This window comes from Taurulus bubalis (assembly GCF_910589615.1).
Source record: "Taurulus bubalis genome assembly, chromosome: 4".
In the NCBI taxonomy this organism is placed as follows: domain Eukaryota; kingdom Metazoa; phylum Chordata; class Actinopteri; order Perciformes; family Cottidae; genus Taurulus; species Taurulus bubalis.
The window spans coordinates 6,683,500-6,706,596 of NC_136592.1; the positions used below are offsets into that span (position 1 = coordinate 6,683,500).

The 23,097-nt window shown below is 45.5% G+C and overlaps 1 protein-coding gene across 1 annotated transcript in view; it reads right to left on the reverse strand.

Moving 5' to 3' along the window:
- The window catches only part of tshz3b (teashirt zinc finger homeobox 3b), a gene marked incomplete at both ends in the record, with an annotated part of 31,388 nt that overhangs the window by 3,695 nt on the left and 4,596 nt on the right, over positions 1–23,097 (reverse strand). The window lies entirely within an intron of this gene.

Sequence of the window (23,097 nt, forward strand, 5' to 3'; positions counted from 1 at the left end):
CCACACTGACAGCATATCTAATGATGGAGATTCTCAACTCTGTATTCCTGTTTCTACACTGAGCAGGGCACTGATCGAAACACAAGATACTGACATTCACACTTTTTCCAGAGAAAACAGAGCAATCATCCAATGGCATCCACAGACAAAGTATTTCCTTTCACAAACAGTTGCAGTAATCCTGTTCTATCGTCACCCTTTTACATTGACATTGTTTTTAAATTGGAATCAAGTTGCCACCCCCTCCCATTCTCTCTCCACCCCCAGGTCTTTGTTCTGCAGAAAACCAGAGATAGCCGAAGAAGGAGAGATGGAGGATGGGGGAAAAAAGGAGAAAGATGGAGGGATGCAGAGAGGAAAAACGTCGCTTCAAACAGAACTTGCCACCTTATTCTTCTCAAGGGGCAACAGCTTGAAATTAAAACTAAATTTGAAATTAATGAAGCACATTCTGGCGGTGGCATTCGTTTCTGAAGTAATAAATTACTTGTATCAACCTCGGAGACAGCGGTTCCTGTCTGTCAATTAATATGTCTTACGCTTCTTCTGCAGACTCTAATGCATTCCCTAACAGACACACTCGCCATTTAAATTAAGCATGCGTTTACACTCATTACACTGCTCAGCCCTCGCCTCCTCGTAAATAAAAATGAATGTATGTACGTTTGCCTGCAACAAATCTCTCCTCGCAAAAACCCATTTGCTTCAATTACCAAAGATTAGAAAAAGTTTAGAGTTATTATTTACAGTTTAGCTTCGGGAGTGGGCTTGAGGCTTTCAATTTATATTCAAATCCCTCTAGTTTAAGAATAATACAATGGGAATTATATAGAGGAAATATGTATCAAGACAAATCACAGCCTCGCCTGCTTGTAAATCTGTGAATGTTTCATTTTGTTAATAAGTCTATCAAACGGATAGAACAACATCAGATGAGAAACGCAGCGTGTTCACACTTCGTGATTAAGGCTGGGTTTCTGAATATCAATGGGAGCGCCGCGCACACAGGCGCATGCATACACAACCCTCTCGTTTTAGCAACTACACTGGCCAAGAAGACGAGCGTGTGTGTGTGAGCGGTGCCCTTGTGCCCGGCATTCCTTTCTGCAACAGGCCATCGCTCATCTCGGCTGGTATGTAAACACAGAGCGAGCCGGTAAGCGGGGCGGGTGTGGCACGGAAAGCGAGCGCACGGTCAATCACAGTCTACCACTGTCAACGACATGCAAAAGTTTAAACTCATTTAAAAATGATCATTGTGTTGTATTCAACATGAGAATGCAGGGTTGAGTTCCTTATAAATAACAGAGAGATAACCAAAAGATAAAATTTGCACAAGGAAACTGGGTTGAAAACAAAACTCCGTATCCGGCCTACAGTTTTGTCATGGCTTGGAAACAAAGGAAAATACAGGCTTCCACAAGTAATGCCCACACCACCTGCCAGCCACATCATACAACACACTAAAGCTGTTTGCCGACTCCCATCTTTAACTGAGCGTGTGTGTGTGTGTGTGTGTGTGTGTGTGTGTGTGTGTGTGTGTGTGTGTGTGTGTGTGTGTGTGCATCAGGAGCAACACAGAGAGGAGTCTCTGTCGTTGTCAGGCTACCGGTTGCCATCGGCGATGATACGACACACCACCGTGGGACAAACAGATGCACAGAGACACAGCTTTCCCAGAGCCCATCACACATCACACACACACACACACACACACACACACACACACACACACACACACACACCGGTTGTACTGTAACTGCTCTAGTCTTAACAACTCTTTGCCTTCGGGCGTTCTCAGGAACTTCTCTGTTCAACATGCAGTCTGCTGCAGCGCTCAGTCTAACATAAAAGGATCCATTTGAAACACTTCAAACATGGTATCTTATATCAGGTGCCGTTATGTGCAATTTAAAAACGCGCAGGGTCACATCACCCTTATCGACTCTGCACCAGCGACTATTGTTTGTCTTTTATTGTATCAAAGTACATCCATCTTAAAAACCCTGACGCATTTAAGGTGCATGTTTATACATTTACGGATATAAAACACGCACACACACACACACACACACACACACACACACACACACACACACACACACACACACACACCCTCTCTCAGAGCTTCCCCATCTCTCTCCCCCACTCTGTCTCGGAGACACTTCCACCCGCCCGCACATACATGCAGCCGAGCAGACCCACATGTACATGCCATCTGTTCTGAATCAGCCAAAACGACAGCTGTTTAAGAGAACAATGCTCCGGCTGAGGAAACAGCCGAGCACAGCAGCCCGGCGCTCTCATCAAGGCCAAACATCAATGTGAAATCTCCTTTTAAAAAACACAAAACCGCTTCAAATTAGCTTCCTTTGTGTGTGATGAGAACACGGTGTGCGCGTGTCCATCTGTGTACCTGCGAATGTATAGAGACACATGCAAGAGGATCGGAGAGAACATTGCGTTTGCCAGCCAGTCCAGCGCGTGCTGAGGGATTCCTCGGTGTGTCTCGGCTGGTCGCAAATACACTGAAAATCAACCCCACACCAATTTTAAATCCTATTTGTTTCTCAATTGTTCTTTTTCTCGTAACAAATCAGAATTAGTGTTTCATCTCACGAGAATCAACGCTTCGCTACCAAGTCCACTACAAAATTCTCAATTCTCAAAATGTGACGATACACGTTTTTCTTTTTTTTAAGCGCCACCGTACCGTACCGTAGGTACCGGGGATGGATTGAAAATGTCCCTTATGATGAAACATTGTGAACAACACATCTGTTGGAAATCGACACGGGGAAAGCTAGTTGACGTTAGCTGGTGGCATCCGATCGGGCAGTCCTATTCGTCAGCTGTTGGCCCTGGTACTTTACCATAGGGAGGTTGCATTGAGTAGCATTATGACGCGTTCAATCATAGAAGGTAAATCATAACAGTATTGTGAAGTGTTCAAATGTAATGTAATGTAATCTTGAAATTTGGGATTTGACGAAAAACTTGAGGTGCATCGGATTTATTGTTTTCTTTTTTCACGGCTGTATCCACTTCAATCATGTGATATTTCTAGTATTGGTATCGATACTGCATTTCTGGTGTTGTGACATCCCTACTTCCCACATACCCCTCCTGACAACTGCCTCACTTCATAGTTTTGTCCATCTATGAACTCGCTGTAAAATCCCTAAATGAGTGGCTGCTCATTGTCCTACTCTCTCTTTAGCAAGAACTTGGCACAACAATGACTTAGGCCACACACACACACACACACACACACACACTCGCACTCACACACGGTCGAGGACATGAAGAGAAGATCCCCAAGGCTGCTGGCTTGTGTCCAGGCTGCAAGGGTTCACAACACTACGACCCGTGGATACGAAGATAAATATGGAAGGGACACGTCCACGCACACACACACACACACACACACACACACACACACACACACACACACACACACACACACACGCAGTTAACCGCTGGAGTCGAAGAAGGTTGGGCCAAGCACACCAGGCGTGCAGGTGCTCTTTTAATTAGTGGAGGGAGAGAGAGAGGGTTCCAGATGAATTGTCAGCAGGCTGGAAGAGGGCGGTTTGATCTGAGATTCCGGAGTGATCGCCGATTTAAAATAAATAAACGGGGGCAAGCAAACACCACGGTTGTTTCTGGGAAAGAAATTGTTCTCGACATCTGAGCGAAAGATTTAAAATCCAGTGCTATACCAGCGAACACCTCGAAGAACGTACAGTCGAATTCAAGCGAGCGGAAATGTTTTGATTCGCGGTCGAAAAAAATACTCGCGAGGCTGTGATTTCACAGAACTGTGTGTCTGTATTCCCGGCGGGTGCTCAAAGTGAGGAAATGCTTGTGCACTCTGCAGATGTTATGATGTTAGGGAACGGTTTATCATGCTTATATAACCACTTAACAGCCCCATCAGACACACAGGCACGTCAGCACGGCCTGTTTAGGCTTCGGCCACGCAAGTTTCAGCGTGCGCGTGTGTGTGTACGTGTGTGCGCGTGTGTGTGTACGTGTGTGTGTGTGTGTGTGCGCGCGTGCGTGAGACACAGAGTCGCAGTAGGGAAACATTTTTGTTGAGACAGAGCCGAAGACATGGCTGCAGGCTCACCAGGATTCTCTTACATGAACCATGTGTGAGTGTGTGAGTGTATCTGTGCCCGCCCCCCTCCACACACACACACACACACACACACACACACACACACATACACCCCCTCAGCTATTTCCCACTTGATGAGATCCTATAATCTCTACTCCCTCCCTCCCTCCCCCTTTTCCATCCCGCCCCAATCACCAGTGCAACCCACATTAATGAAGTTAATTGAACCTGAGATCGATAATACTTAATTATTGTGATTTGACATGCAAAGACAAATTGGTGGGATGGCTTCTGTGTGTGTGTGTGTGTGTGTGTGTGTGTGTGCCGCAGCGAGGGTGGTTAAAGGTGCACGGCTGTGTGCGCTGAGTGCCTCGGGATCGGCGAGGCGTGTCATCGATATCCCGAGTTGTTCGATCGACCCCCAGACGAATGGAGCTGCGACTTTCCAGACTGGTGGCTATATTCACGGTATATGTTGCGAGATAAAAACATGGTGCGATGAGTCGTGCGTCTACTTTTTTTATGACCTAAATATTTTATTATTCTCTATTTTTTATAATTAGAATCATATAGATAATCCTCTTTGTTTTTGCATGTATTGAGTATTCGTACAAAACTGGAGTCAACGTAATGCCGCTACTATGCTGTTATTACTTTGACGAGGAATAGTAATCAAATGTAAAGCATAAAGCATACACTTTAGATACATTATGAAACAAACCACTATGTTGGAAATAATCATAGTTTTAATATTTATTATATATTTATCAGGACTACTATTTTACTATTTTGTAGCCTACTTTAATAATGGCTGTTGGTTACACCTGCTTTTCTGTTTGCTCTAAAATGTTGTTTTTTAACAGGAGTGTACCGTATATGAATTATTTGTATGAGGAACGAGCTCTGTGCTGATAAGCGGTAATGAACAGCACGATAGTACGAAATATGCAAAATGCCTTTAAAAAAAACAGATAATATTAGCATATACAGCACATAGTGGCAGTGGTGCTAGCGAGAGAGAGAGAGAGAGAGAGAGAGAGAGAGAGGGTGGGTGAAAAGGGGAGATTAGATTTGGAGTGGTAACAGTTAGTTGGTTGTCTGCGACTGCGGCGGCGTCGCAGCACACTGGAATACTGCGATTATTCAGAAAAGCAGATGCTGTTGTAGCACGCCCGAATGTCCATAACTGTATGTGTGTGTGTGTGTGTGTGTGTGTGTGTGTGTGTGTGTGTGTGTGTGTGTGTGTGTGTGAGCAGCGTTAGCCTGGCTAATCATCTCCCCATGCCACTCAGCTGGGGAGCTGCTGACACTGTATTTACATGCTGCTGTTACAGTGCCAATACCACAGTGTATGCCTGGGCTCCAGAGCTACTGACAAACTCGCTGATGCGTGTGTGTGTGTGTGTGTGTGTGTGTGCGTGTGTGTGTGTGTGTGTGTGTGTGTGTGCGTGCTACATTATACATGTGCAGTATTTATTTAGCAAAACAGATCAATTTTTTGGGTCCAAATCAAATGCAGCATTGCAAATGAGTCCGGTGCTGCACAAAGTGAACTTATCACCTAAACACGGACTCTTAACTGTATGCATGAATGTGTGTTTGTGTCTGAAAGCAGACAAATTCAGTAACGTGTAAATACAAATGGTAAAGTAAGTAAAAAGTTTGCCAAATAATGAGTACCAGTCAGTATTTCCAGCTTGGTCCGACTCTCTGCATACTGAACACACGTGAGAGAGAGAGGGGACTATTTTGCACCCTCGCACTGGAACAGACGCTTGTCGTCAGTCGCACCGAGCCTCTACGTGACCCCGCTCTGACTGCACCGCTGCTGGTTAATTAAAGGGGAGCTTGAGAGGAATGAGTGAAACGGCTCCGGGAAGCAAAGAGTACCGCCTCGCGTTAAGGACTCACGAGAAACACGGCTGAGAAACCAAGCAGACGCTGGACTGGGAAGCAAAACATCTGGCGACGTATGGACAACAAAAAGAAGCTGTCGATTCCAGCGGTGTGAGCGGACGAGGGCGACCTCAGGTGGAATTCAGATGGCGCTCCTCCGCTGCCGCGCAAATGTCGAACACGGTGTGAAAGGTGACATAAGAACCGGGTCGGCAGCCGCTGTGTTCGGGACCCCAATGAAAATCGAAACTTAAATGAAAAGGATAATTGAATGTGTGCGTGATGTGCACTGCTCATCTTAAAGGGATAGTGTTTGAAATACAATGTGTGTGTATGTGTGTGTGAAGAGACACACACACATACACAGGCAACAACATCTGGCCCGCACTACACAAGTAATATCCGTTGGCGACTGTTTTTCAGTAATTGATCCTCCGTCTGGCCCTTTGATATTCAGATAGCCTCCACTTGAAGCAGCCACACTCTCAAAGCCCACAGGGCGACCTCGGGTCATAAGCACCCGTCCACAGAGGGATGTGTGTGTGTGTGTGTGTGAACCCAGCGGGGTGTGCAGTGTTAGCCAAGCAAGTCTGAGCAACACCCATCATTTCCACCATCTCCAGTTTGTTTCTCCCCTCCGAGCTCCCTCCCATCCTCATACCTCCCACTCGTCCTGTGAGCTCCCTCTCTCCTTACTGCCATGTTCTCTCTCTCTCTCTCTCTCTCTCCCTCTCCTTCTCTCTCTCTGCCTCCATCACCTCCAGTCCGCCTCACACACATAGGACCCCTGTTTTTGCTCTTTCTCTTCCCTTTGTTTTTTCCTTTACTTTTCCTCGAATTCCCTCGATATTCGTCTTCACCATTCTCCCAGAGGATATAAAAATTCAGTGCTTTTGAACTTTGGTAAAAAAGAAAGTACACACACACACACACACACACACACACGTAGTGTCAGAAACACATACTTCCACACACTCATTGCATTGCAGCCCGGTTAGCTGCTGGGTGTCTATTACCTGCCAGTCTGCCCTGATCTCTTTGGACAGCTCTGATCAAAAGATGTCATCCGACCTACTCGACTGGGCCTCGCCAGGGAAGTTAGCAAGGGGGAACGTTTGTGTGTGTGTGTGTGTGTGTGTGTGTGTGTGTGTGTGTGTGTGTGTGTGTGTGTGTGTGTGTGTGTGTGTTTGGGAGTAAATCACACAGCGGTCTGGGTGTAAATAAGACGACAGGATCACTTTAAGGTCCCGTCAGGTAGGCAGGAGGCGATTATGATAACGCCGGCTCTGCTCCAACGCAAACGGACACACTTAAATCCACCGGGCCGGAGCGTAATATACATGATATAGCTCTTTTTCTGTCTCTTCTTGCCTGCTTCTCTCTCTCTGTTTCTGTGTCTGTCTTCTATCTTATCTTTAATTTTTTTCTCCTTCCATCTCTTGCGCAACAACGCCTCGTTTTGCGGGATTACGGCTGATGGAGGCTCGAGGTGCGTCTGCTGAGAACAGATTGAAAACAAGCGTCCCTCAAAGGCAGATATCAGGCCTTTAAAACACGTGTGCCAAGTCATTGCAGATGCTCTCATTGACAACATCCTGCATCTGAAAAAAGTAATGCGTCTTCTTTGTAAAGGAATAAAGAGAATCCCTCACCCCCCAAAAAAAGAAAGAAATGGATTCGTACAACAAACAAAAACACAGATGTTTTTCCTTCCAAATGAAGCAGCGTCGAAGCTCCGTCCGAGCAATAAAAGGTGTAAAATGCGAGGGGGTTTTTAGAGGAAAGAAAAACGGCAGGCAATAAAGCTGGAAAACAGCACTGCTCCGAGGCAATTTAGACTGCAAAACACAAACCATTAAGTTTGTGCATTATCTTTTAATTTAATCTTGAATGATTTATAATCCATCACGCAAGGCTTCAACCATATCCAATTATTCTCTGCTGCTTGATTGACAACAAAGGTGATTTATTAAGCTAATAAAAACTGATGGGCTCTCCACTATGCTCTGAAAATAACCAGCCGGACCGAGAGCTCAAAGACACATTGCCCGCAAACACACACACACACTCTCACACACACACCTCCGGAGAGGTAAAGGATCAATACTCTGTGTGTGTGTGTGCATGCCTGGTTTGAAGTGTGCAGTTTTTCTTGTGTGCGGGGGTTAAAGTGTGCACGGGAAGCCTTTGAACAATCACATAAGTATCTCTTTACTTAAAAGAGAAATCGGTCTCCATCTGTTCCTGCCGCTCTCGCTGTGCCAGAAACGTCGAAAATCAAAATGTCAGGCTTAGTGACGAGCAATGGTTTTTCTACCATCCCCTCTCCCCGCCCCCCCAATGCAAGGCCGAGTGATTATATTAGGCTTTAATTCCTCCATCCACGGCGTATATGTCATCTTAGCCTCCGCTTTATCTGCTAATGTTACGCTCAATCACTTGATATTAATGGAAAAACAGAGAGCCAGGGGGGGCCCCGTAATATGGTGGAGGATGGTGGTTAGGGTGTGTGTGTGTGTGTGGGGTGGGCGTTTGTTGATGAGTGGCGGTGGGGTGGCGTGGAGGGAGTTAACGGTCCCGAGTTCACATGCATATCAATGTAGGAGACCGCCGTTAAGAAATATTAGCATGTTTACAGCGCCATGTATGAGGCTCATTTAATGAGGCTCACATGTTTTAATGTGGCTACACACACACACACACACACACACACACACACAGGCCTGTTTTCACTGCAGCAATGCAGGTATCGTTGTCATTTACGCTGACGTTTGAAAATGTGGCCCCTTGTGAAGTCGGTTTTCGCGGGTGACTGTCCAAATTACTGCTGCAATTCTACACTTATTATAATAAGTGTAGAATTGCAGCAGTAACAAATGTTCCTGGGAGGAGACGAGGAGGAGGTCGAAGGAAAGGAAGTTTGCCTCGCCTCCTTGGAGTTATGACGAGGTCAGGATAAGAGTTAAAGGTTTTTCCTCAAAACATAAAAAAAAATGATCCACCCGAATCTACAGAATGGAGGTTTCAGTGTTGACTTCATGTCAAAGTCCACTATGAATTGTGCTGCAGTGTTAGTGATACCAGTGGAATTCAACGATTCTCGATACCCAATTTGATACGGCTGGAAAAACAATAAATAATAAATCCCATGTTCTTCAACATACACTCCTTAATAACCATGTGCATATGTTAATATTTGAAGAACTTCTTGATGATGAAATTTCTCACCAAAAACTAAATTTTTGCAGAAAATCATTTGATAATAATCAACACAACATGACGAGGATATCATTTACCTTCGCCCAAGTTCTCACTTTTTTTTTACAATTTGCAATGCACCTGTTTAAGCCAGGTTGCGTGTGCAGGAGGAAGAGTTTGAAGTGAGGGGGTTAAGGAATCAATGCAAGACGAGACACAGGCACAGAGAACAAGGCCAACTGGTTCTCTTCGCTTACACTCAAATGTTTTTCAAAATAAAACTGATCAATATGTGAAATCACGGTGACTGGCAGAGTGTCCTCACACCGCGCGGCTCCATCACTTCACCAACTAGCAGTCGTTGAATTTAATATTTTCTTTTTTTCTTCCAAAAGCGCCACATGGAACTTCGGCGCTATTTATTCTTGTTCCAGTGTCTGTTCTTGTCTTCTGCTTTGGCAATAAACACTGTTGCATGTCGTGCCAATAAAACAAAACATGAATTACAGAGAGAGAGGGAGCTGCATACTGGAAGGAAACAAAGTAAGCAATAATTAAGTCACCACCGGCCCACTGTGTGTTTCTACGACGACGAGTCGCCACACTCGTGAAAGCACACCACACTCTCATACACACATATGTGAAGACATTGAAACAGCCGTCATCTGAGGTAAATGCGGTTCTACGACGGCATTTCAGCCGAGCTTCAAACCCCGAGGCCCTGCTTTGCATTCAAATATCAGAGGAGGGTTTCCTAAAATGTCCTTTTGATATAGTTCCATAAAAAAACGTTTGTATCCGTTGTTCATACTGCAGCGTGGGGACCTCGTACATGTCGCTCTCCAAAAGCGCTGGATTTATGTCTGCGACAGAGTGTGTGTGTGTGCGTGTGTGTGTGTGTATGTGTGTGTGTTTCCAGCAGTACATACACAGGCAGCGATGATCTGTGTCAGGATGGAGGCCGCCATTTTTAATCATGTAATTAGCCCTTAAAGACTCGCAAGAAACAGAATAAAGGTCTTTAATGTCGCGCAAACGGTGCCTAAATGGCGTCAGTGTGTGTGTGTGTGTGTGTCTGTGTGTGTGTGGGTGGGTGTGTCTCGTGTTCCAGCCTTGTACGGCTCACACACACATACCCCAACATACAGAGACTGCGGCGTTGGAGCTGTGATTTGTGACAGCTGTGTGCAGGACATCATGGGACGGCTGCACACACACACACACACACACACACACACACACACACACACACTTACTTTGACGCTGCTGTTCGTTAAAAATCTGTTCATATTCATCTCTATTTAGAAAACTTACATTGAACTTGTATGTGTGTGTGTGTGTGTGTATGTGTGTGTGTGCGTGCATGCGTGTGTGTGTGTGTGTTCACAGACGCCAAAATCCTGCGGCCAGATTCCCCCCTCACTCACCCACCCCCTTATCTCGTGGTGTTTCACTAAAAATACCTCCAGTATAAAGAGTATAGGAGCTTCATCCAGGCTTGATCACATTATCTGTGTGAGAGAAGAAGAAGAAGAAAAAAAGAATCCTGCGCCACACAAAGCTACATTTGTACCCATCACCCTGGGCACTGAGGACAAAAACAATGGGACGCATTTATCTGGGCGAGATGCTGACAAATTTGACCGGACAGCTTTTTAAAAATGCGCGAGCACCAAAAAGGAGACAATTTTTGTCTCCTTTTGAATGAGCTCGAGCTGAGGGGATGTGACGGAATTGCATAATTCATTTTTGTGCTGGATTTCTTAGCATCTGATGTTGCGGGAGGTTGATGAATGAGACGTTTCATTCAAACGCTGCATTTAATTTGGTGGAGAAGTCATAATACAAAATAAAAGAAATGCAGAGCTTCTATCTTTCCGAGTGCTACGAGTATTTTTTTTAATTTAATGCTTTGTGCACTGCCAAACAAAACTATCTCATAGTCAATGCTCATTAATTTGAATATACAAATATTTACATCCCCTGTGAAGTCACCAGCTGGTAAGTCAAAGCCTCGCGATGCTCCATAACATTTCACGGTGGAGTTTAAATTTGAGTCCATAGTGATAATTTTGGGGATATTTCTCTTTCCAAATGATGGATCTCGCATCTCGGCTATAATTCCGGAGCGACGCGGCTTCAGCTTTCCCCGTGACGAGAGTCGGAGTGGACGAATCCGACGGTCTCGATCATTGGAATGTTTTTCCCCTGCTGAGATGTGCACCGGTTGCTTTGGCCCGGCGCCATGTGGCGATCTGGCGGGATCAGCCCAGTGAAATGAAGCAGGGAGTTATTTAAACACGTGCTGCTGTTGAAATCATGACTGACGTGACGCTCGACACTATTTGGGTTCCCAAGAACTTGGTCTCGGCACACCCGGATAATATTTCAGACGGGGTCAGACCTCTCGAAGAGCTCGATGTTTATTTGATTAGGGGCGACGGCAGAGTGAAAGTAAGACGTGGCTGTGAATGTATTCTATTTCCAGGAGCTTCAGGTGTGCGTGTGACGGGATCAGTAGATTCCACCCGTACAGTAGCAGCCGAGGCTGAGCACGGGGAGGCGTTTAACGGCCGAGCTTATAATGGTCGATGAATCAATAGCGACATGTTAACCAATAAAGTGTCTATTGACTAGGTTATAAGTGCTAATGAAAGGCACGCACACAAACGCACCCCCTACTTGCTCTTTTCTGCTCTATCCACCCCCAACTGTGGATCGCTCGTGATTCTGCATGCCGAAGTGCCTTTAAATAGCCGTTGTTCTTTCATGTAGTTCAATCAAAACAGAGGCTTTCATTTGCGTCGCCGGATTCCGCGATGTTTACGAGATGGGATGTGTGTGAGAGAGAGGGTTCAGTGAGACTGGATATAACCTGGGGCTAGGCTCGAGGCTAAATCATTCCTGGAAGAGTGACAGAAAAGGTAGAAAGCCTTAAAAAAAAAAACGTTAAATGCTGACTGCTGCTGTCTGCTGCCTCCATCTCTGTTGCTCTCCCCCCGGTCTGTGTATTTCTATCGCTACATGTCTCCCTTACACTCTCTCCCTCGCTATCCGTCCTAAATATCTGGGTAAGTAACCATTTGTTGAGTCTTCCTGTCAGTCTGCAAGTCCTCCATCTGCACCGCAGTCCCTCTTTTGAAACGCTAGTTTTTTTCAAGTATATTGAACCCTTTAAATATAGCAAAGCATGCAGATCATTCAAAATAACGTAGGAATGTAGATAATGAATAGATAATTGAGGTATTTACCAGCAAATAGGGCACAGTAAAGATGAAAACAACAACAGTGGTCGCAATGTGTTTTTTTCCCTGGATGGCAAAGGCATGACCCCGCCTCCCCCCAACTCTGCCTCTGATTGGCTCACTTCGATGCTCTTATCCTCACTATCCAATCTCACATTTCATGCCAAAACCTAACCAACCCAACCAACAAAGGCGACGGGTAATGAGAGCCACAGAAGGGCGGGTCATGACGTCGCCGTCCTAGGAAAAGAAAAGGAAATGGCCTGCTGCTCTTCCTCATTCACTTCTTAAAGAGAAGCTCTAAAACTGATCTGCTAGTCTGCTTTCCTTCATTCTGTTTTTCGACACACACACCTCCCCGTCACGTTCTTGTAAGTGGTCCTGTCTCGGGCCACAGAGAGACTTACTCAGTCTTTTAACATGGCATTTTTACGGCAGCACAAGAGGAACAGCTAGAAACTAGCTAACCTAGCAAGAGTAAGGCTACAAACATGCCCGAATACAACACTCTCTTAAAGTAAAAAGCTCAATGTGACACGTTATGACGTTCTCTGTGTGGGCAGAACACCTTCTTTTACATGCCATTAAAAGTAAAACATATTTTAAAATGGTTACAAACATTGATGTTTTTGTGTGAATCACACCATTTAATTTCCTTCTGGATATGTTTTTTTCCAAGAATTACAGATCCTGGATTGAAGTGTAAAATCTGTTATGTTTTCATAGATACGTCATTCATATGTTGCCCATTCTACAGGTAAGCAGTACCAAAGGGCAGTTAAACTGATCTCTGGGAAGTGTACTCAAAGTATTTGATCGAGGACAGCACCCCCTTTTTCAAGCTAATGTCTTCTAATTCAGAAAAACATTTATTATAAAACATAAATTATCTGCTAATGCGGCCAGACCATCTCAAACACCCTAAAATCACCCTAAAAACACATACAAGACGGTCTCTGTCTCTCTGTCTGTGTATTTCTTTCCCACGCTGCTGTTATGTCTCAAGGCCCGTCTTGTTGTGTGTGGGGAGCGTTCGGTTCCGCCAGTTTGATAATTTAGTACAATCTCCAGATAACGAATGGTGGTGAGAAAATGAGGGCCGTCAAAACACATGGAGGGGACCCGGCTCGGGAGATCAAAGACGTGACACAGAGGAGAAGAAGATTCTTCAGCACTGACGTAAATGCACATATAAATGCTAAGACAAGTGTGTATGCAACGTGTACGCATGAACACACATACACAATTGTGCACGTCAGCCGGAAACATGTACGGACAGATTGATGATCTTTGAATTATTCCCATTGTGAAAGGGTTACATAGACGGTATCATGGTGATCTCAGCTACTCCTCGTGACTCGTGTGAAATGGTAGCGGTTACCATTGTAGGCTAACATGCGGTTATGGTTGTAGGCTAACATGCGGTTACCATTGTAGGCTAACATGCGGTTACTGTTGTAGGCTAACATGTGGTTACGGTTGTTGGCTAACATGCGGTTACGGTTGTAGGCTAACATGCGGTTACCGTTGTAGACTAACATGCGGTTACGGTTGTAGGCTAATATGCGGTTACGGTTGTTGGCTAACATGCGGTTACGGTTGTAGGCTAACATGCGGTTACCGTTGTAGGCTAACATGCGGTTACGGTTGTAGGCTAACATGCGGTTACGGTTGTAGGCTAACATGCGGTTACCGTTGTAGGCTAACATGCGGTTACGGTTGTAGGCTAACATGCGGTTACGGTTGTAGGCTAACATGCGGATACCGTTGTAGGCTAACATGTGGTTACGGTTGTAGGCTAACATGCGGTTACCGTTGTAGGCTAACATGCGGTTACCGTTGTAGGCTAACATGCGGTTACCGTTGTAGGCTAACACGCGGTTACTGTTGTAGGCTAACATGCGGTTACCGTTGTAGCCTAACATGTGGTTACGGTTGTAGGCTAACATGCGGTTACGGTTGTAGGCTAACATGCGGTTACCGTTGTAGGCTAACATGCGGTTACCGTTGTAGGCTAACACGCGGTTACTGTTGTAGGCTAACATGCGGTAACCGTTGTAGGCTAACATGCGGTTACCGTTGTAGGCTAACACGTGGTTACTGTTGTAGGCTAACACAGGGTTTGGTTTTGCACCCACACCATGTTTTAAGAGCTCTTACATTTCCTCTGCCAGGTCTTTTCACACTTTTTTCCCCCCAGCCTCTGTTCTCCTAATTAAATGGAGTAGAGCCGGAGACTAACAGGAGAGCCTGTTTTATCAGCACTCCCTCATTCCACTCCTCCACTAGTGTTGGAGGGAAGGAGGTACTTGTGAGAAGCAAGTTAGAATCTCAAAGAACCATTTGAGCACGATACTGCAAAGAAGCAGCGGCAAGAGTCCTCTTCCTCTTCCACTCACCTTTTTATTATTTTTTCAGTTTTTCCCTCCTCCCCTCCCTTCCTGGGCAAACCCAGGACCAAGTACCAGCAAGGGTCATATCTTTTTAATTATCTTTCCCGCCTTTGATTAATTATTCGGCGTGACAACGGCGCGTTCGTAATGCTTTTCACCTGCCGCCGCTGACTGACGGCCCCTCTGTTGAACTCAAAAGCAAACAGCTGCTGCCATGATCGCCTAGCAACCGGCCGGTGATGGATGAGTACCAGAGATGGATGGCCACAATAAATCACCACGTCTGCCTTGGCGCTATAGAAACCTGGGCAGAGTGAGAGGGGAGGAAGGGAGGGAGCATACCAGAAAGCCCCTAAATGTAACTGTTTTTATTTAGATCGGTTACGGGGACGGGTGGAATTTTGAGAAGGAGACATGGAGTTTGCCGTCGTTCCCTCTTCCTTTTACATCTCCTCTTGTTTTAGATTCATGGACAATCATTTCCAAAAACAGAAGCTCTTAAAATGAGAACGGGAATGTTGAGACTCCATCGCAGCTAGATCTCTTGTGGTGACGATGGTGCCCAAACTCTCATTGCAAACAAATTACAGAACATACAGATGATACAAAGTATTAACTAAAATCCGTGCATGCAAATATGCAACTGACATAAGTTGTATTTTATATTCTAGCAAAAACTCAAGTTTACTACTGTAGGCACATAAAGGGTTGATGAGGAGTATCTGTTATTATTTTTGGAGGAATAAAAAACACAGGATCTGCTATGAACAATATGTGTGCAGTGAGGCCTTCATGGTCTTCCTTCTGTCAAATTATCTGCCAATGTTAGCATGCTGGCTTCATTGCTGCCTCATGTGCACTGGTAGACAAATACCAATGAAGATCCGTGGTTCTCGATAACCAATTTGATACCACGGTCTCAAATAAAAGCGAAACAATGAATACTGTTACTGTTTGATTTTGAATCTCTGATGATCCGTCCCCAACCAAATTATACAAGATGACCTGTAAACACGCCAAGATAATGTCATAATTTACCTTCGCCCCATCCTCAATGTGACTGGCTATAGTGGTAACACATTAGAACACAACTCAATGCAACCTCCGGACGTTAGCTGTCAGCGCCCCTATTGAGCCAAACAGGACGTTGCTGCTCAACAGCTAACGTTACCTCGCTCTCCTCCTGATGATTTAAACACAGATTTGTTTAATTTGAATAATTGGGGACATTCTTGTTAGCTGGTTCTGGGAAGGACTCAAATGCTCTATGGTCCCAAACATGTAAAAACCTGAGGCTGAATTATTTGCCCAAGAGCAACCAACATTGGAATGAAAGAGGTGCCATCTTGGAAAATCCAGTTCTTCACCAATTTAGCATCGCACCCCAACAACATTATCATTATTGGACTCCCCCCCCCTGCATGTTCACATATGCCTGTAAACAGTTTATGATGCGTTACTTTAGTGGTGTTTCCCTTTAAATCGATCAAGAACAAAAATAGTTGTTCAGTTAGTTTGGACCATGTCGAAGGCTTCATCTAATTCCTTTAAGCCATCGGAATATTATCGTACATTGGCTCGAGAGAGGACGCATAGAAGAGAGGTTTGTAAACATCCACCGTCAACTCTGACCTTTTGACCTTTCGGGAGCCTTCGACCTTTGATCCCTCTCCTTTGTGTTTTCCTTGACGCACAATTTCGGTCACTCCTTCGCCATTATTCGTCTTTTCCCCCTTTCATTGAGCCCAAGACTGTCCCCTCCTCCTTCTCTTCCTCCTATCTCCCACCCCCCCACCACCCTCTCCTTCACCTGCCATGTCCTCACACTCACACACTCACACACTCACACACACAGACACACAACCACAACCACACTCAGAGCTGTAGCTCAGGTTACAGCTCTGTAGCGATCCAGTCTAAATAATATAGCAGTGATGAATGGCAGGGCCAGATTCATATCCATCAACGGGCTCTTTTCTTTTTTTAAGGAGCATCCATCTTCTATAAGGCCTCCCTTTGAAATCAAAGAAAAGTGAAGAGCGAGAGAGAAAGACTGCACTGCCCGAACCCGTGGGAGAACCGGCGCGCGTGCGTGCTCGACACTGTGACTGATACACGCCTGCAAGCAACCCCCAGACACACGAGCTCGGGAGAGAGAGAGACATACACGGATTGTTATTGACACGACAGACACCAAACGAGTTCCTTCGCGAGGAGATTAATGGAGCCATGATTCACGATCTATACTTATTTATGATGTGAAATGTGAGTAATTGCGTGTAAAATGCTGTTTAAAGTCGCCACATCAATATTGCAAGCGGACACTGTTTTCTCTCCCGATGGCCCTGGAGGGGACCCGGAGAGTAGCCGGGGGCCGACACATTCGTGGAACTAGTGCGGCCGATATTCTCTCCCCCCCCACACACACACAAACTTCTCACACACTCACTCACTCATTCAACACCAGTAATCCCCTCCATCTTTCCGTCTGTTTCTCTCTGGCTCTTCACCCCACGCTCCCTTCCTCCCTTCATCCCTTCCTCCCTTCCTCCCTCGCCCCGGAGGGGGTGGACCCCGGAGGCACACGGAAAGACTGTCCTACACACTGAAACACGTACACATGTGTGCTTGTAAACACACACACACACTCGCACACACACACACACACACACACACACATGCGAGGGCCCTGGCAAGGCCCCGTTTGATAAATGACACACGTCATTGTGTCAGGAGAGAAGGGTGGGTCTGTGATGTATGGCGTGGACGATGAGAGGGGGGAAATCGACTGTTTGGCAGCGAGACGGCACTCGTCTGCTCGCCGCTATCCCCCCTCACCCCCCCCCCCTCTCTGTTACTGGAAAACCTTCCGGGAAAAAAAAGCTACGCACCGAACGCGTGACCGCGATAACTTGCAAACAAACACACATCGATTTTTGCACGTCTAGCGCAAATAAAAAGTCGTCCTGCTTTTCTTTTTCTTTTTGTCTAAGTTTCTTTATTCTCTTTCTTCACGTGCCACCTTTTTTTTCTTCTTCTTCTTCTTCTTCTTCTTCTTCTTCTTCTTCTTCTTCTTCTTCTTCTTCTTCTTCTTCTTCTTCTTCTTCTTTGCCTTCTTCCCTGGCTGAGTTACAGAGAGAGGGAGAGTTCATCGAGCAAACAGAGAAGAAAAGGAGAGAGAATCGGCTGCTGGATCCGGGAAGGAGGGCGGCGAGGGAGAGAGGGAGGGAGGGTGGGAGAGAGAGAGAGAGCGAGAGGGAGAGAGAGAGAGAAAGAGGGAGGGAGGGAAGGTCGCAACGATATAAATCACAGTCCCGTTTGCAACAGAGATAGCAGCATTTCAAATAAAACAGCCAAACCTAGACAAATAGCCTTAACATGGGGCTGTAACCTGAGCACCCTCCAGCAGCACCACGAAACTCCTCATAAAGAGGAGAAACACAGAGTGTGTTTCTCCCCCCCCCTCCACCTCCCTTTTTTCTCCCCTCATCGACTATCTCTCTCCTGCCTCTTTTCTCTCTTTGTCGCTAGCAGGCGAGGTGGCTGACATCTGCAGAGTGCATTTAAAGAGGAAAAAAAATGTGTCAGAGGAGTGTGAAGCACTCTTTTGCACGCATGCACACACACACACACACACACACACACACACAGTCTTACACGCCCGCGCACGGCGCCCCCCCCTCGCTCGGTTTCATTAGCTCACTGGCAGGGTGGCACTTCTCAAGCTCATTACTGAGGAAGGATTTATGGCGCGGCAGCCAGTGGCGGAGAAAAGGCATCTGTCAATAATTGCAGGGAGCAGCAACTCCCATCTCCACCAGCTTTGAAATCTCATTAGGTATGCAGTTATCAGGCATAAAGATCAAAAACATTACTCAGCTCCGACAGAAACCGACCAAGAAACATTAATTAGCAACAGGCCCTCGCAGTATAAAATAAAACAGCCTTACTCCTCTCATCTCTCTTTTTTTTTCTTTTTTCGGCGCGGTCGACCGTCTTTCTCTCTCTCTCTCTCTCTCTCTCTCTCTCTCACCTGCCTCCTCACGAGGTGGGTGGAAAGACGCATGCACACGTCTTTTCCCACCGCGCCCCTCATACTAAAACGATGCATTCGCTGGGTTAAAAGCACCCGTGTGATGAGGGCGAGGATAATTCCCCCCGTCTGAAACGGATCGGAACACGAAGGGAGAAGGAGGAATCGGAAGGACCAAAGGCATGTTGGACTGTCTTCTGGCAGTGACTGAGTGGTGACTATGCAGCAGCCGTGTGTGTGTGTGTGTGTGTGTGTGTGTGCGTGTGTGTGTGTGAGGAGAGAAGAGGAAGGCGCTGTCAGCCTGAGAAGGATGTCAGCCGGAGCTGGCCCTGATTACCGGGGCCTCAGACGGGGTCCTCACTGGCTCCCCTGCCTTTCATCACAGCCACCGTCAGACACACACACACACACACACACACACACACACACACACACACACGAGACTGATGGCTGCCAGTCTCGCCTATAGGTTCAGCCAAAGCCTCCGTGGGAAAAGGGAAGCGAGGGGGCTCTGATTTGTACTAGAGCTGTTTCGTACGGAGGACAAAACATCACACACACACACTTTGCAACATAAAGGCGACCCCCACTGAGGGTAAGAAGAAACCCAGACCTGGAGCTGAGCCCAGCTGACACTCAAAAGATGCACACACACGCACACAGACACACACTGGACATGACTGGGAGTATCACGGGCTGTACATGCAATGAAAATAACCGTAAACAGGAGCCAGTTGTCTTGCAGGAGACAGCGCCGACTACTACTGACAAGTTTTTTCTCGAAAGTAAAAAAAAAAGAAAAGTGATTGAAACCAAAGGGGTCACTGATGTCAATCGGGATTTACATGCAGCATTTGGTGATGAGTGTGACGCGGGCAGACCACCCCACTGACATGCTCTCTTCCCTAACACGGCAGGTCTGTGGTCTCGAGCTTCCTATAGGAGCAGTGAATGCACATATATCTGCTTTGTGTCAGCACAGGATGTGTGTGTGTGTGTGTGTGTGTGTGTGTGTGTGTGTGTGTGTGTGTGTGGAGATCACTCCATTTCCTGTTTTAGTCTTTTTTTTCCCAGGGTGCCTCGGTGTGGGCCCGTCAGCCAAATGGGACCTCACAGCGAGGGGCTGCTGGTTGGATCAGGCCCAGGCCACCTTTGATCTCCATTATTACATGTACGTTTACAAGACTTTTACATGGTTTAACGAGCTATTCTTTTTTTTTTTATGGGAAGAAACAAAGACCGTGAATATTATTCCAACACAAAACACAAAACACATTTTGACCCTCATTCAGTATTCAAACAGCTTATGGATATCCACTGCCCGAACGTTTTCATATTTTATGTTTAATATATTTTCAATGTTGTATACACCAAAATAGACCAATATAGGCATTTTGTTTTATTTATTATTATTATATTTCTTTTTAAATAATTGATCTATTTTTCCTATTCTTGTTTTCACTCTTATTCTGGTTATTATTCTTTATTGCACACGAGCCCGCTTCAGTACGCTGCCGTGCATTTCGTGTGTGACGAATAATACCGTTTTGAATTTCCACGCCTTTGCTTTGCGTGCGGCATTTGTAGCTTTAATTTACAGATCAGAGCGCTTAACTCACAGCTGTTTTAAGATTGATGCTCTGATTTGTTTTTGCTACATTCATAAGGATGTTATTAGGAATAATAAAAGAAACATGTCCCAAGGAGACACAAAGTATTTGTCTCTCCCTCCCTCTTGTTGTTGGAAATATCATGGGAAATAAATGTATTATTTGATCTTCTTTTGTGGAACCATCCTCAAACTAATGTTCAGTTGCAGCTGATGTTTATTTAAAAAAAAGTTAAAAAAGTGAAGTAAAAAAGATACAGATGCATCGTTCGGTGAATGTATCTGCCCTGTGCGCTGCAACCTCTCGTGCACTCTTTGCACCCGCCCCTCTACAGACACAAGCCATTGCTCTGTGCTCACGAAAATAATCTTTGGGGAGGAGAAGGAGAACAGGGAGGAGATGGGGAGAGAGGGAGAAGAATGGGAGGAGTGGGGAGAGGGGGTAGAGGGGGAGGAAAAAAAATGAGGAAAGGATGCAGCCTTGTGAGCCAATTTAAGAAATAACTGCTGATGCATCAGCTATTGACTGTTTGAGCGCTCGTGATAACGCTCAAGGCGAAACTGGGAGCGAAATGACAGCATCAACTGCCTGCAATAAAGTGCAGCGCGCCAGACCAAGGGAGCTCTAATTGACAGCTGTCAACCTAATGGGAGCCATGACGGAAGATTCTGGGAGAGGGAGGAAAAGAAACACTGTTTATAAACCATCAGCCACTTATCCTCAAGGAAGGGAAGGGGAATGGGGAGGGTTTTGTCTCCCCTCCCTCTTCCTCTCCGGCTATGATTGTCGTTTGTCTGCTCGCTCGTGTTTTCATTCGCTCATGCTTTCTCCTGCCCGTGCACATAATCTTCTTTTTTTTTTTTTTTTACAATCTCATTACCTTTCTGTTTTTTGCCCCTATGATAGAATATTTAACTATGCAACAGTTCTCCCCACTTCATATCTGTTCTCCCTCTCTCCTTTCATTGTGGCAGAGCGTCGTTTGGGGGCAGGAGCCCTGTAAAAAAAAAAAAAAAAAAAGCAGAGGAGGGCCAGAACGAATCACAGTGTCAGTTAGCTGCCTGGGAAAGACTCACTCTGCACACAGTAGTGCGGGGGAGCGGGGGCCGAGACGCAGGAGTGTTTGGAACATGGGAGGGTTGAGGCTAGGGAGGGAAGATTTGGGATTCGGGACGATTTAAACTGGCCGAGTCGTAAAACCGTGGTGCTCAACCGGTTTTACTTTTTGATCCTGTTCTCCGAGGCGACGTCTGACCTCTCATCACAGGCCACGTGTCTATTAGTATGAAGTATTGTTTCATTGTTTCAAGAGATATTCTAAATATATACTGTATATAAATATATATATTTTGCTATGTGCATTATAGAATAATCGACCCCCAGGTTGGGAACCATGGGTATAGAAGAAACTCTGGTGAAAAAGTAAAAAAAACATATATATATATGAAATTCATTTAAGATCACTATTAAATAAAAAAATTAAAAAGAAAAAAATGATCATGGAAAGTCTGCACCAATTTAAGTCTAACCATTCAGGACGGCCGGTGACAAAAATATGAAGCACATTATTATTATTATTATTATTATTTATTTTTTTTACAGCCAGTCCCCGTACAAATCTGAAAGGGATCCAGTAGTTTGAGAAAGTTAACTTGGTAAGTAAACCGAAAACAGAATAAATACTGGGAATGTTTTGTAACCATATACTTTAAAAAAAACCTCCTCTGGTGTTTCTTCCTGGATCTGAAGAGTCAACGTGTTTGGCACAGACGGAGGAGGAAAGCAGCCCGAGCACTAAAAGGACCACCAGCTCTCAGATGAACGGTCCGCAGACGGAGAAAACGACTTTATTCAAACATCCTCCTGATTAAAAATCAGAGGACGAGAAACCGTCCGGATATCATCTTTCAGTGAGGGACTTTTTAGTAATTCTACCATGTCGTGTTTTTGTCCTTCTCAGGCGAAAAAGCTTTGTAATGTTGAAGAGGGATTGTAAAAAATGTGTCTGCCAAAAGCAGCATATAATAATACTATTTGACCGTTCTATACAACGGCTGCCTGAGATGACATTGTAGCTAACAGTGGCGTGAAGCAAAGGGCTGAGTGAACGCCGGTGTTTATAAAAGATTATTTGTCACCCTCTTAATCATTAACGCAATTATCAAGATATTTTTAACAAGGTTAATGAGCTTCATTACGTTGCCATGTTTCATTATGGATGGACTAAAGGCTCAGACACAAGGTGCCAGAATATTATTAACATTTGTCTTTCACTAACAACATCAGCTCTCACGTAACGTGTGTCCTAAAATGGCAAAATGCCCTGAACAATGTGTGTGTGTGTGTGTGTGTGTGTGTGTGTGTGTGTGTGTGTGTGTGTGTGTGTGTGTGTGTGAGAGTGAGTATATTTAAATGGGCCACTGCATCTCGACTTAGATCCACCGCGAGTGCAACGTTAACACACATCAAGCATGATTAATCTCTCGCTCTCATCTACAATCAATCACACACACACGCAGAGAGGCAGAGAAATCCCAGAAATCAGCTGCTTTTCCCTCCTCAGCTGCCATCTATCTCCGGTTGGACAGAACCAGATCTG